This window comes from Chionomys nivalis, chromosome 1 (assembly GCF_950005125.1).
Source record: "Chionomys nivalis chromosome 1, mChiNiv1.1, whole genome shotgun sequence".
Taxonomy (NCBI): Eukaryota; Metazoa; Chordata; class Mammalia; order Rodentia; family Cricetidae; genus Chionomys; species Chionomys nivalis.
In genome coordinates this window covers 154970108-154976107 of record NC_080086.1, presented here as the reverse complement: position 1 = coordinate 154976107, position 6000 = coordinate 154970108, and the positions used below count along the sequence as shown (strand labels likewise).

Below are 6000 nucleotides of genomic sequence, written 5' to 3'. Positions count from 1 at the left end.
GGCTGCTTTTATTTTCTGGTCTTCAGGTTGTACCAAAATTTCTGTCTCTAAGTTTTATTAGTTGTGTTTCAAGAACTGGTGTTGGAAGGTTAACTACCATGACGATTTCAGTCCCGTGTGCATCACCTGTTCCTTGTGTGTTGTAGGAACGGTGGGCTGCGTTCTTGGCGCCAGGCTGCCTGCACGGCTAGCTTTACCCAAAATAATTACATGGAAACTGTATTCTTTTAAACACTGCTTGGCCCATTAGTTCTAGCCTCTTATTGGCTAATTCTCACATCTTTGATTAACCCATTTTTAATGATCTGTGTAGGACCATGAGCTGGTGGCTTACCAGGGAGGATCTTAACCTGCGTCTGTGTCCAGGAGAATCATGGCGACTGCCTGACTCGGCTTCTTTCTCCCAGCATTCTGTTCTGTTTACTCCACCCACCTAAGGGTTGGCCTATCAAATGGGCCTAGGCAGTTTCTTTATTAATTAACCAATGAAAGCAACAGATTAGAAAGAAATCACTCCCACACCATTTCCCCCTTTTCTGTTTAAACAAAAAACGCTTTCATTTTAACATAGTAAAATTACATATAGCAAAACAGTTATCAAGCAAGAATAACAGTTACAATATTTATATCTATTTTATCTTTTATCATAACTAAGGAAAACTATACTATGTATCCATTCTTCAACTCCATCAAAGACTCCAGAAGGATGTAATATTACCTAAGCAAACAAGAAGTCCAAAACTCTAGAAATGACAGAGACATCTCGCTGTCTGGACAGTCACCCAAAGTTCTTTTGTACCACTGGGGCATCCATCTTCAGTCTATAGGCCCATAGTATCCAGCAGACTTTTCCATGAAGCAGGAAATTTCAAAGACAGTTCAGTTACTTTCTGCTGTGTCCTGCAGAATGTCTCGCAGACTCTTTCATGAGTCAGAAACCCCAAAAGACCATCTCACCTTTAGGCAAGTTCAGCAGTCCTCTCTCTGAGGGTTCTCTGTGTCCAGTTTATGCATCAGTCCAGGCAAAAACAGTTTCTTGCCCAAATGGCTAACCAACTCCATAAGGAGCCTCTTCGATGCCCATTTTCCTCTTGAAGTAGATTGGTACTGCCAGGAGCAGACGTGTCTCATTGTCATGAAAAGCCCTAAGTTATTAAAACATTAAATGCCATATTCTGCGGTCTTTGAAAGATATGAAGAATGCCTATCTAAATGAAATATATCTATACACATCTAGAAAATCTAACTAACAAGCTTGACAATTATCGATGATTATCCATTAACAACCTATATACATTACATTTTTAAATGAACTACACAATCACAATATCTTAATCAAGATTAGAAATATGTATATACATATAAATTGACCTTCAAATCCACACCAATGTAAATTATTCATATCTATATCATATCCCCCTTTAAATGTAAAAGAACGTTTATAAACAATATTTGGGAACATGGGCGCAGTTTTTTCTCTCCAAACTGCTTCCTGCTGAATGGGGGCGCTGTTATTCAGGTCTTTTATGGGATAACCTGTCTGCTAGGTTCATCTCAGTTGGCAGTTGAGCAAAGTAATTTTTTGAGGGTGTTCACAGCAACCTTTCAGGAGGGCATGGTCTATCATACCATATTGGGATAGAAGCAATACACAGGGTCTCGTCCTCTGTGAAAACAAAAGAAGACCCTCTCCAAAGCATCATATCCTTAGACCCAAATTCTGAAATCATAATACCCTTATGATATCCATTCTGGTTCCGCTTGGCAGCCCATATAATGAAATGTCTCTTTGTACTTAGCTCCTTCACAGTCAAAAATTTTAAAGAAAACACAATGTACATAATCCAAACTCTCTGTGAATTTTCCATTGTTACGTGGCTTATTTTTCTTTATTTCTTTTTTAATCTATAACTATCTATACTCTGTCTCTTTAAAGACTTTACCTTTTTTTTTTTAAAGGACATTAACTTTATTCTCTCTCTCTTTTTTCTATCTCAAGCCTATGTACACTCATCTAACATTGTGATCCATTTAGTGGTCTGAATCTGTCCTATTGTGAATCTGTAATTTCTTTACTCTCCAGGAGCTTTTCTTAAAATGTTAAACACTTCTTAAAAACTTAAGTTGTACCATGTAGGGGTAATACGGTACTGCCTGTTTACTGCCAGTCTAAACCTTAACTGCGCTGTTGTTATGATAATTACGGTAGTTCCTGCCTGAGACCAGCAAAGTTCAGCAAGGTGGAGCTGAGCTGCTCCTGCCTCAGAGTCATTTGGTGCCCCTGAGCCACACACAGTTCCAGGCACACAGCAGTCCACATTGCCATCAAGCAAGCCATAGCACTTTACTCCAAATGCTCCATTCAAAAGCTCTGTATCCCGCAGGAGCCAGACAGAGATCGCGATGGCGGCACAGCCCAGAAAGCCGGTATTTTAAAACAGTCAGTTTTTTCCTGCTGCTGAGTCAGGACAATTTCTTTGGGGCACGCAACCCACAAATAGCAAAAAGTTGTCTTAAATTCTCTCTCTCTCTCCTTTTTAAGCCCTCTCAGGTTTTACGTGGCATTAGTTAATCACATTGAGGCACCACTCTGTTGTAGTGGGAGCGGCGGGGCTGCTTCCCCACTTGTGGCCTAGGTTTGTAAGATCTTCCCTCTGGCCTTAGATTTCCTTGACATTTGCCACTGAGTTCACATGTCATCCACTGTGTCAAGTACTTGTTAAAACCTGATGCAACCCCACATCTTCCTTTCTGGGAACTTTTCTTGTATTCTGTCAATCCATCATTTCTAGTTTCTGATCACTGTGCTAATGCAGGTAAAGTGTGGACTCAGAGTTGTGAGTGTTTGGGTCCTTGGGTGAGAGTTCTCTTAAGAGGCTAAATCATCCCCATGTAAGACATGAAATTACCCTGTATTATGCGTCTCAGCAAGAGAGAGAGGTTCTGGAGTTTATTAAAGAATTCGCACATAATGGAGACCTTTTATCTACACTGAGGTCCTCCCCAAGGTGAATGTGGTTGGTTAACTGCCAAAATCATATTTAAGCAAGGGGGCACCTGGATTTGAACCAGGGACCTCTTGATCTGCAGTCAAATGCTCTACCCCTGAGCTATACCCCCACTTATAGGGAAGGAATATGCCATTGTTACCTCTTCAATCTTGGCAACACACCTAGGCTTTCTATATGTTCAAGATCTACTGGTTCCTCCTTTAGATCTTGACCTGGCAAGATTTTCACTAAAGTCAGCCCTGCACTTCCCCCTCCACTTCCCCCTCCACTTCCCCCTCCACTTCCCTCCTCCACTTCCCTCCTCCACTTTCTCCTCCTCCACTTCCCCCTCCACTTCCCCCTCCACTTCCTCCTCCTCCACTTCCTCCTCCACTTCCCCCTCCACTTCCCCCTCCACTTCCTCCTCCACTTCCTCCTCCTCCACTTCCCCCTCTACTTCCTCCTCCTCCACTTCCCCCTCCACTTCCTCCTCCACTTCCCCCTCCACTTCCTCCTCCTCCACTTCCCCCTCCACTTCCTCCTCCTCCACTTCCCCCTCCACTTCCCCTTCCACTTCCTCCTCCACTTCCCCCTCCACTTCCTCCTCCACTTCCCCCTCCACTTCCTCCTCCACTTCCTCCTCCTCCACTTCCCCCTCTACTTCCTCCTCCTCCACTTCCCCCTCCACTTCCTCCTCCACTTCCCCCTCCACTTCCTCCTCCACTTCCCCCTCCACTTCCTCCTCCACTTCCTCCTCCACTTCCCCCTCCACTTCCTCCTCCACTTCCTCCTCCTCCACTTCCCTCTGCACCTCCTCCTCCACTTCCCCCTCCACTTCCTCCTCCACTTCCTCCTCTCCAGCATTAGTCAGTCCATTTCAATGCCCTCTCTCTCAAGTGTGTTAAAGACTTCAGCTTTTGCCCTGGAAAGGACTCTTAACTCGTATTTTCTTTAAGTACACTCCTAATTTCCCTTGATTGACCAAGGCAAGAAGTGATGGTTCTGAGTTTTCAATGGTGCAAATCCTTTGCCTGGAAAGAATTTTACCTGTTCTCTAAGATATGAGGAGGATACCCTTTATTTCATACCATCATTTATTCACTCAACAAACACCATATAGCTTCTTATGTTGTGGTCACTCATGACCATGTTGAGGACACAAAGAGCTGTCAGTCGTTTTCGTCTTCCTCAGAGTTTTAGTCTCATTTGGAGACAAATGTGCTCCAAGTCTTTCCTCAGAAGTAGCAGGAATCAAAGCACAGGCTGGGGGAATCATCATGTAAAAAGGTTTCTTTCTAGGGGCTCAGGAGGGACTTCCCAAGGGGCTGGCTCTGGAAAGTTGCCAGAGGAGGAATCCTGCTCCTCACCTTCATAGGACTCCTCTATGCTGACTCCCTGCAGTGAAGGAGCCTTTCAGAGCCTGGGAGGTCAGCCTGTGTCACCCATGAGTGTGACCTGCATGGGTTCACAGTGGGTCCTTTCCTTGTTCCTCTCAGTAAAGAGAACAGAATCCAGTCCTGAGCACAACACAGAGCACAGGGGAACACAGTACATCAGTTGCCTCTGTGTTAACCAGTATCAGATTTGGTCTCTTGTATCTAAAAGAGACATAGGAAGGGGGCACCCGGATTTGAACCGGGGACCTCTTGATCTGCAGTCAAATGCTCTACCCCTGAGCTATGCCCCCATCTGTGTCATGTATATCTAATAAACATCTTTGAACCTGTATGGCCACTCTCTGACGTGTACTTGCTAGTACTCTGTTATTATCTACTTTATCCTGTGAGTCCTAGCCCTCAGCCAACTGTAATCCTGTCTGCCACCTCCTCATGCCAACGCCTTCCTATCCTAGTTCACAGCTGTGATGGAGATGTTAGGCTGGTGTTCAACTTCTTTATCCATTTTGACAAGCGTTCATGGTGCTGTAAGGTACTTCACACAGCACCAGAGGAGAAAGGTAATCATCAGATACAAACCCTGTTTTTTATCTATTATAGCCACCTACCTACAAGACATATGAGTCTAATAATGACATGAATGTTATATGAATAACCACATCTTTTAATTTATAATTATTATTATTATTATTTTTAAACAGACAGGCTTTCTCTGTGTGGTGCTTGCAGTCCTGGAACCTGGTCTTTAGACTAGGCTGGCCTTGAACTCAGAGATCCATTGCTTCTGAAAGATTGTTAGAGCCAAAGGTGATGGATGACTCAAGGGAACACTGTCATCCATGCTGTATTTTGTTTTGCCTTCTTGATTCTTTCCATTGCATAAGAATCAGTGATAACCACGTGACAGTCAACACTAAGCTGTCCTGGAATCTCCTCTGCCAGCAACATCAGTCCAAGACTCTTCACTTAAGCTTTTGGCAGAATTTTGGTCAAGGGCAACAAGTGGCCACATTCTTTGCCAAAATATGAGAGTACTAATTTTCCTCATCTTGAAAGCTGCATAAGCCGAACCTCTACAACCGCATTGCACTGAGCACTACCATTTTCCTAGTTCCTGTTAGCATGGCTCATTAAGCTGCACTTACAGCATCCAAATACTTTTCTAATCCAAAGTCCCCACATCTTCCGGAATCCTCTAACAGGCAGCATGGTCAGGTCTGTTATAGCAATAACTCAGGTCCTGATATCAATTTCTCACTTAGTGTTCTGTGTTATCACTGTTGTACAAACTATGTTACTATACTGTTCTATTGCCATAAAGTCACAACATGGTCATGGAACCTATAAAGCATTTATTGGGAGCATCTTATGGTTTTGGAGAGTCAGTCCATGATCATCAAGGTGAGAAACATGATGGGAGGTGGGCAGGCATGGCACTGGAACAGTAACTGACAGTTTACACGTGATCCACAAGCAGGGGGCAGAGAGCAGGACTGGGCCTGATTTGTAACCACAAAGACCCTCCATGTGGACCACTTCTCCAAGAAGGTCACACCTCCTAATCCTTCCTAAACAGTTCATTGAGTAGGGTCCAAACATTTAAATATAAGAAT

At 43.8% G+C, this 6000-nt stretch overlaps 2 non-coding genes across 2 annotated transcripts; both read right to left on the bottom strand.

Moving 5' to 3' along the window:
• Positions 1-3048: 3048 nt before the first annotated feature.
• Positions 3049-3120, bottom strand: Trnac-gca (transfer RNA cysteine (anticodon GCA)). The gene has a single exon. It is a non-coding gene; the product is annotated as a tRNA-Cys (tRNA).
• Positions 3121-4605: 1485 nt separating this feature from the next.
• Trnac-gca (transfer RNA cysteine (anticodon GCA)) lies at positions 4606-4677 on the bottom strand. Its single transcript has one exon. It is a non-coding gene; the product is annotated as a tRNA-Cys (tRNA).
• Positions 4678-6000: the final 1323 nt, after the last annotated feature.